Raw genomic sequence first — 9,609 nt, 5'->3', positions numbered from 1 at the left:
CAGCCCCAGCAGACTACGAGCTTCCTCGGGGTTCTGGTGCATCACCCAGTGCAACACTCAGCAACCAGGCTTGTCAGAAGTACTCACGGTATGATCAGGGGCATGGACAGAAAATGGAACCTTAGCTAAATTCTACCAGGAAACTGGACTGCCCTGGACAGACTTGCTCCCACTAGCATTGTCTAGGTTGCAGGAGTCACCCCTTGGATCCACTACAGCTGGGCCAAAACAGCAGCAGATCCCGAGGACCTGAGGACTAGGCCTGCACCTAGAATACCCACGCTGAGGCACTGGAGGATGCCAGCCAGTAGAGAAGACACCAAGGAATAGACCATTGTTCTGTAGGGTACCTGGCTTTAATTGGCACCTTCGCAGGAGCATTGGGAATTGGATTAGTGGCTGTGCCCCTGCAGAATGGAATCCCACGGAGTGGATCACCCTAGGAATAGTTTATCTCTGTTTGGTCTCTGCATTTGGGTTTATTGTATGCTTTGCTTATCAAATGTGGCCCCAGCCTGCAAATGTAATATTCCCAGGCATAGGATTATGCTCAGTGGTAGAGTGGTCTCTTGCGCTCTCCCAAGGTCAGCTTTCAGCTCCTCCACTGACATGACATCAGGTTGCGTTCAGCCACAGCAATCCCTCTGCACTTGGAGAGGGATGGACTGGAGTGATATCCAGGACCATAGGATACCAGACCCGGAGGTGTCAGGCATATGGGACCCTGCATCCTCTGGACCTTGGTCCAGCACCTGGGGCCACAGTGACTCATAGGGCAGCTACCAAAGTGTTAGCCCTCCAGCGGTACCAACACCAGTATCAGCAGTTGCAACCCTCCCAAGGACCTCAGCCATATAGCTAGGTATATAGTGATGCTAAAGGGATAAAAACACCTTATAGCATCAAAGGGGGGAATGTGATGGGACTTAGCTGAAGAATAGCCATTGTTAGGTAGGAGCTTACCAGCTGCTGTTCCCAGACAGCAGCTTTTCCCTGATAAGCAGTTGTCTCAAGGCCAAAACACTAACCTTCGCTTCTGCTTCTGTATGCTTGCTTTGAGCAGTTGTTCCCCCCCTTCCTTTTTGCCTTGTAACAAGCATATAAAGGAAACTGCAGCTTGAGCTCATTGCCCAGAATTTGGATTATTTATCTCCTCTGGGTCCACATGCGTGAATAAACCCCACTTCTCGAACTCCGAGGCCGTCTGAGTCGTCTTTTCCGTAACAGTATGGTTGCTGAGTCATGGACTTACTTTCTGGCAGAGGTTTCTTCAGATCACTCATGTCTAGAAATTGTGTGTGTTAGTTTGCTAAGGCTGCCATATTGATAGGGGACTCAAAACTTGGAAAATTTTAGCTTAAGGTAAATAGCCATAAATCTAGCAAGTAATGTATATGTTAAGCTCTTTGTTTCAGAAACTACAGATAAGGCCCATCTGGCGCCTGAGTAAAAGCAGCTGACCTCCTGGGGTGCTGGCTAGAGATTACCACTTGGAGACATCCATATCGGGAAGAAGCAGGTGACTATCTTCCCACTTGGAGACAGCTAATTGCCATGGATAGAAGTGCTGCAGCTGGGAACTTCAAGGACTCTCTCTCACTGACTTCTTTTTTGTCTTCCCTAACCCCCCTTATAAAAGATCTGGCCAGGAAAGAAAGGGGAAGATGGTTTATTAGAGTATGAACCCGCCATCTTCTCAGATCGCCGGCCATCTGAATAAAGCACCTATAAAAGATTCAATCACTGTCATTGCTTATTGGATTTGGTAGTGACAGGCAGCCTGAATGCTGGTGTCTTTTCCGGTTACAGTATCACCCTGCCCTCTACCCACCACCCGTGTCAAATTCATATATTGTGACTGTATTTGGAGATGTGGTTTTATATAGAGAAAATTAATGTAAAGTGAGGTCGTTAAGGTGGGCTCCACTGCAATATGACTGGTGTCCTTATAATAGGATATTAGGACACAGATATACACAGATGGACAACCACATGAGGACACAGGGAGAAGACGGCCATTGGCAAGCCAAGGAGAGAGACCTCAGGAGAAACCAGCATGGCTGACACGTTGATCTTAGACTTGCAGCCTCCAGACTGTGAGAAAATAAGTTTATATTGTTTGAACACCACCCAGTCTGTGGTGTTTGTTACATTATCCTAAACTAACACTATGGGAATTCAGGTTTTCTTTTACAAGAAAGAAGACTGAGTAGCACCTATACCCTAAGTATGATGATTAAAATGTAGATTCCAGCCCTGGCTGAGTAATTCATTTGATTAGAGTTTTGTCCCAATACACCAAAGTTGTGGGTTCATACAGGGCACATACAAGATTCAGCCAATGAATGAATAAATAAGTGGAACAATAAATCAATCTCTCTCTCTCCTTCCCTCTTCCTCTCTATAAAATCAGTAAACAAAAAAATGTAGAATTCCATTTGAAATTAATCTGTGACTGTGAGTTCAAGGTTGCCTCTCTAACACATTTTACTGTCTGATCCTTCGATTCCTCTTTCCCTCTAACCAGAAACCACAAACAAGCTCATATCTGAGGAGTGGACCCTGGGGGTGCTTAGTGGGCAAGGACTGTCCAAGTTACCACTGCTTCTGAAGGCTCTGAATGTGCCAAGAATCATCCTTAAAGATGACCTGCTTCTTTATTCGCTATTTTCCTTCCTCATAGCAACATGAAAAATTTATTTCTCCTCACCTTGGCATTGACAAAAGGCAATTCTTTGCTAATTTGAAATGTGATAAAACATGCACAAAAAGATTTCTGATAAACACTCTTTGCTAATCAGGTGTTTAGAAATCTTATTGTATTAAAAGAATTTGATATTTCTTTCCATGCCTTTTATTTTCTCTAATAGAGATTATTTTCTCCACAAAAGTGTATTCTTGATAATTGCTTTCTCCACATCACTTGAACAACTACTAGAAATCATTGATTTAAATTGTAATGTAATTATATAACTTGCACCAAACATTTAAGATTTTTGTACAGAAATTCATTGGGTATACAAATAACTAGGCCCATCACAAACTTTTTGAAAATTTTGATCATGCAGTTTTCTATGTAGTTAATAAATATTTTGTTTGTGATTCCTGCTTTTAATTATCACATTGACTTTACCACTAAAATTATAATTTAATTATATTAATTTTCTCTAATATATAGTTACATTTTCAGTTAGCTTTCTTTCTCCCCAAATAGTAAACATTTTCTTTTAACATAAGTGAGTCATGCAAACCCTTATGCTTATTTTGCTGTTAGTTGCAAGTAAAATTTAAACAAAAATAGCTCACATTGCACTATGCAAACAAATGAGGAAGGATGACAGATGTTTAGGAAATTAATATCACAAGTAAATGCATCCTCTATTGACTCTGAAAATGGGAAGAACAAGGAAGAAAAAGTATGACCCTTTCACATTCCTCATCTCTATTTTGCATATGCTGGTCATGCTGACACCAAATGGTCTCTTAAGTTCATTAATTCATTATTCGTTACCAGTTTGTTCCATTTAAAATTTTATTGCATTTGAGGTCTGAAATGCCACAGCAGATGTTGGGTCATGACAATTTAAAGAAAAAGTCCTACTACAAGAGAAAGAAATATCAATGGGCAGTGGAAGACTACCTGGTGCATAGATGCCCACCACCCAGCAAGAGGAACAGTTGGGCCGGACGGCCTGTCAGGAGGTGCTCCCACTGCGCCACCAGGTGGACAGACTCTGGTATAGGCAGATGAGAGGCTTTAGGGCCTTGGGGAACCGTCAGCAGCAGCAGTAACACCAACCGAAAGCATGTTAAAATGTGAATTCTCGGGTGCCACCCATCCTGTTGGATCAGAAACTGTAGTAATGTTCTGCCATATAATCTTTGGCTTTATTTCTTCAGGTTCAGACTGAAACCAAAACCAGCAGGTTGTTATAGGATCATAGGACATGTAGCACATGAGTGAGGGAGAACTCTCACCCAATCACAGCATGGAATCAAAGAGACCAGATCCAACGGTTTCCTTCCAAACTGTATATTGATTACTGGGCTGTGGTAGTCTTTGCCTTCCATTTCTAAGTAGGAGTCTTAAGGCTGCAAGATGACTGCAGAACAATAGCTTTTAAATGTGTTGCCACTAGATCTCTTTAATTAGGGAATGTGTAATTTCACTTTTCTTATCTGGTTTCCCTTTTTCTTTTGCCATTATATACTTTAAAAATGCCATTAAAGAATAACAAATTGCAATTTGTAATGAACTAACAAGCAAAATAACCACAGATTCATAGATAGAGAGCAGACTGACAGCTGTTGGGAGATATTTGGGGGGTGTTTAATGGTGGTAGTATAGGGGTTGAGAAAAAAATTTTACAGAAGGAAAAAAGCTCATGGACATGGACAACAGTGTGGTGATTGCCAAGGGGAGGAGGATGGGGGAGGTGAAAGACAGTATGGGATACAAATGATGATAGACAGAGATTTGACTTGGGGTGGTGAATGTACAATACCGTGTACAGATAATGTGTTGTGGAGCTGTGCACCTGAAACCTGTATAATTTTGTTAACTAGTCTCACCCAATACCTTCAATAAATAAATTCAATAAATAAATAAACGAAAAATTGCATTTTAAAAAACATTCTTTGGGTACAAAAGTGAGACTTCCATATATACAAACAGAACTTTTGAAAAAGCAGGTCTAGAGTTGTGTTTGCAGCCTCCATCACTCTCTAATACCAGCACTCCCTTCAGTTCCCTAGGAGGTCCGGAAGAAAGAGAAGGGTTGGTAAGTAAAGAGGTCTCTATACCATGGCTTGTATAAAGCACACTGTCCACAAATTGGTGGTAAAGCACGGAGGAAGCAACTAGCTACCAAAGGTTCTCGCAAGAGTGTGTTCTCTACTGGAAGAGTGAAGAAACCTCGTTACAGGCCTAGTACTGTGGCACTTCATGAAATTAAACGTTATCAGAAGTCACTGAATTTCTGATTCGCAAACTTCCCCTCCAGCGTCTGGTGCTAGAAGTTGCTCAGGGCTTCAAAACAGATCTGTGTTTCCAGAGTGCAGCTATTGGTTTGCAGGAGGCAGTGAGGCCCATTTGGTTGCCCTTTTTGAAGATACCAACATATGTGCTGTCCATGCCAAACATGTAACAATTATGCCAAAAGACGTCCAGCTAGCCCATTGCATACGTGGAGAACATGCTTAAGAATCCACTAGATGGGAAACATTTCATTCTTTAAAAAAAAATTCTCTTCTTCTTGTTATTGGTATTTCTGAATGTTAGATATTTTTTCCCATGGGGTCAAAAGGTACCTAAGTATATGAATGCAAGTGGAAAATAGGGGACAGAAATCAGGTATTGGCAATTTTTCCATTTTCGTATACATTTTTTAATTAGAGTATTTACTTATTTATTTTAAAGATTTTATTTATTTATTTTAGACAGCGGGAGGGAGAAAGAAAGAGAGAGAGAAACAGCAGTGTGTGGTTGCCTCTTGTGTGCCCCACACTGGGGACCTGACACAGACTGCAACCCAGGCATGTACCCTGACTGGGAATTGAACCAGTGACCCTTTGGTTTGCAGGCCAGTGCTCAATCCACTGAGCCACACCAGCATGGCTAATTTTTTTTTAATATAATTGCAGAGACATAAAGCATTAATACAAGTCAGGATGTTTCAGTGAACAAGTTTCAGCAGTTCAACTTTATATTAATATAAATAAGCCTGTTAAATTTTTCTGGACAATGACAGCATTTGGATTTTGTAAAAACAAGTAAATTTCTTATTGATATCAACTAAATAGTGTTCGTGGCATTTTTGTGATACAGTAGATTCCATCCATTCACTATACTTTTCTGAGTTGTCCTACATGCAAGTGTGTTTTTAATGTTGTCTGTCTTCTATGCTGTTCCTGTAAGTTTGCTATTAAAATACTTTAAATTATAAAGAAATCAGATCTAAGAGAGAAATGGATAAAACATTTAAGATGGCACCCAACTGTCCAAATCTAATAGTTGCTTCTTTTTCATACCTGTCTTATAATCACAGATGTGCCAGGGAAATTTAGAGATGTTGATGTAAGAGGCCAAGCAATGTGAGAGAAGGGAAACAACTGATTTTTCTCAAAAATAACTCTTAAAGAAATGGAAACTCATTTGTGCTTTGAAGAATTGTTTTACTGCTCAAGCTCCATCAGAAGTCTCACTAAAGAGCAGGGTTCTTCGAGTCAGGAGCAGGTATTTCTGCCTGTAAGAAAGCTGGGTCCTGGCAGATGGGCAGCACTGCTTCTATGGAGGAGAGAAGAATGGGCAGCTACCTGGCTGCAGGTGGAGAGTGACTATGAGAACATGCAGGGTAAGTGTTCCATCTTCCTTCCAGATGGCATACTAAAAGAAAATGGATTCATTAGTGAGTTAGCTCACACTGCAGTGCAAATTTCTCACCTGAAGGATTAACAGTCAAAGAGAGATAACAGACTTTATCTTTCTGAGATCTTTAAGAGAGAGACGCAGGAATGTGGCAGTAGCAAGCAGCCTAGTTTGGGATATCACAAAATCTCCACATAAAAACAGAGAAGCTAGAAAACAAAATAAAAAACCCATGATCATTACTTGCAACAAAACTATGTGACAAGCTATCCTCACAAACACCAAAATAAAAACAGGGTGAGGACAAAGCACCAACGCCCTAGAAGTTCAGGCACAGGCAGCTGAAGAGGCAAAAGCAGAGGGCAGACACCAGCATCTGGTGGGTCAAGCACAGAAAAGCCTTGAGGACCCACCATGATCACCACCACACACAGGTGGCTGCTGGAGAGGAGGAGAGTTGCCCAGTCCCCAAATGAAATAGGCAAGGGACCTATGGTAAGGGCTGCAGGACAGCAAGTCTCTCAAAACAGGGTGGGGATCTTCCTTCCAGGGCAGGCCCCATACTGAAGGAAATGGGAGGTATGGGATTGGGCACACAAGGGGCAAGAGAGATAAGGAAAAGAAAGGATCATGATACGAGAGGAGGAGGGGTTCCAAAGACAGGATATCTCAAAAGAAAGTCTCCACTACTTAAAATCAATAGGAGGAAAACCTAGGGAAGTGAGGACAGCCTTCATCTAAAAGTTCAGGAGAACTGTCCCAACCCGTTAGTCAGGAGTCCTCTGCAAAGTGAAAGGTTGCTGGTTGGATTCCCCATCAGGGCACATGCCTGGGTTGCAGGTTCAGTCCTTAGTTGGTGCCTATGAGAGGCAACCCACTGGTGTTTCTCTCTCGAGTAGATGTTTCTCTTCCTCTCTTTCTCCTTCCCTTCCCCTCTCTCTAAAAATAAATAAATAAAATCTTTTTAAAAGTAAAGTAAATAAAAGTTCAGGAGAACTAATCTCACATCAAATCAAGCCACCCACTCAATGTATTGGGCATCATTCTGCAAACCAAAAGGACCCTGTTTAAATTCCCTGTCAAGGCCCATGCCTAGGTTGCAGGCTAGGTCCCCTGGTTGGGGGCTTGCAAGAGGCAACTGATTGATGTTTCTCTCACACATCGATGTTTCTCTCTCTTTCTCCCTTCTTACCCCTCCCTCTAAAAAATAAATAAATAAAATCTTTTAAAAATAATCAAGCCTCCAGAGTCTATGACATTAATTCTCCTACAATATTACTAAAGGGAAAAAGCAGACAAGAGGAGAATGTCTGCCCTAAGGGCCTTTGCCAGAAATGCTCCCTGTAAACTTAAGATGGGAAATTCCTTTTATCTTCCCATAGCTAGCTTATTAACACTCAGATTTCAGTTTATTAATTATTTTTATCCTAATATGAGTACATTTTTTTAAAGGTAGGCATTCTTTATTTTTTTTTTAATATTTTATTTATTTATTTTTAGAGATGGAAGTGAAGGAGAGAGAGAGAGAGAGAGAGAGACATCAATGTGCGGTTGCTGGGGGTTATGGCCTGCAACCCAGAAATGTACCCTGGCTGGGAATCGAACTTGGGACACTTTGGTTCCCAGCCCGCGCTCAATCCACTGAGCTACGCCAGCCAGGGGCATGAGTACATTTTTTTTCAATGCTTTTAGAGAGAGAGAAATATCAATGGGAGAGAGAGAAGGATCTATTGGTTGCCTCCTGTATACCCCCAGACTGGGGATTGTACGCACCCAGATGCCCAGATCCAGGGTGGAATCCTCAACCTAGGTGTGTGCCTTGACTGGGAATTGAACCTGTAATCTTTTGGTAGGGGACAATATCCAACCAACTGAGCCACACTAGCTAGGGCCAAATTTCAGTTTAAACATCAGCTCATTGGAGGAAGTGTCTGCAGGTTCCAGAGCCAGTTTATCATGTCAACTGCCCAGAGTCTGTGATGGGGCACCTGGAGAAGCTGAGAAATCATGGCTTACCACAGCTTTCTGGAGCAGCCCATCTGCTACCACACCTGGAACAAGGACTGCACACAGATTGACAACTGCCCCAACCATCAGGAGGTGCACAAGCTCAAGGAACAGTATGGGCCCCTAAGAGTAAGTACATCTATACCTACCACTCAGGTCATAATGCCTATGTGTGGATGCTGAAGGGCAGCACAGGGAAGCCCACACTCATCATCCTGTGAATTAACCTGGCTGCTTGTTGTGTGCACTGGGTCCCCAAAGAACAAGTACTCTAAGGGCAGTGGCTCCTGTGTCATCTCCATCTGCTTTTTCCAGCAGGAAAATGATTGGTGGGTGTGCAAGTACTTCAGGATGCACATTTGCTCCACTGTCCTCCATCTGGACATGTACCCCAACAATGAGCTCCTGGCCAACAGCTCCTAAGGTTTCAGGTACCGGATCTTCTCAACCTACACCAGGAGGTGGAAGAGTGACCGGCATCCACTCCCCAGGGCTACAGAATGCCCATCAGGGAGCTGAAGCTCAAGTCCAGCAGTACCTGCAGCTGGGTGTATGCTGTCTGCAGCCAAGAGGCCTCAGTCAGCCATGGCAGCACCATGTGCCCACCTGGCCTACACTGACAAAAAGGTGGCCCTAGTGACTCTGGCCTCTGAAATGTTGCTGCTGCTGGCCCTGATCTTCATCACAAAAAACATGATGGCCGTGGGCTACAACTGCTTCATGATGCTTTTTACTTATACCAGCACCTCAGGGACACTGAGCTTGCATGGGCAGCTGGATGTGCCCAAGCAAAGTTCACAGCACTAGAGCCTCAACAAGAGGATAAGCTGTGAGGTCGGTGTGGACATTGGAGCAGGCCTGGGCTCACTGCACAAGAACAGCATTGGCCACATCTCAGTGGGGGAGCTCAGTAGGGGTAAGGCCAACTGCTTGCAGTCCTGCACTTCCATTATGGAGGGCAGCATGAACATCTGTGCTGTGAAAACCTTGCAATCAGCCTTGAAGGACGACCCCAAAATCAAATGACCAGTGAAGAGAATTGGCTTCATGCCAGTGCAGGAGTCAATGAGGTTAAGCTCACTTTGCTGAATGTTTCTAGGTTATTATTTTGGTTCCCCACAGGAGAAAGGGAAGGGATGAGTAGGAAACTCTGCTTACCTGTTTGAAAAAATAGTGGCTTTTTCTTAAAGGAATAATTTCATTTATTGAAATGAGAGAAAAAGAAAGAAGGAAGG

General features: G+C 42.9%; 1 pseudogene; it reads left to right on the top strand.

Annotated features, from left to right (window-relative positions):
• The first annotated feature begins 8,374 nt into the window (after positions 1-8,374).
• On the top strand, positions 8,375-9,400 carry LOC123819476 (annotated as a pseudogene).
• The last annotated feature ends 209 nt before the right edge of the window (positions 9,401-9,609 follow it).

The sequence above is a fragment of the Phyllostomus hastatus genome, unplaced genomic scaffold (assembly GCF_019186645.2).
Source record: "Phyllostomus hastatus isolate PE091 unplaced genomic scaffold, TTU_PhHast_1.1 phas_contig_312, whole genome shotgun sequence".
NCBI lineage: Eukaryota > Metazoa > Chordata > Mammalia > Chiroptera > Phyllostomidae > Phyllostomus > Phyllostomus hastatus.
This window is presented reverse-complemented; position numbering and strand designations above follow the sequence as displayed.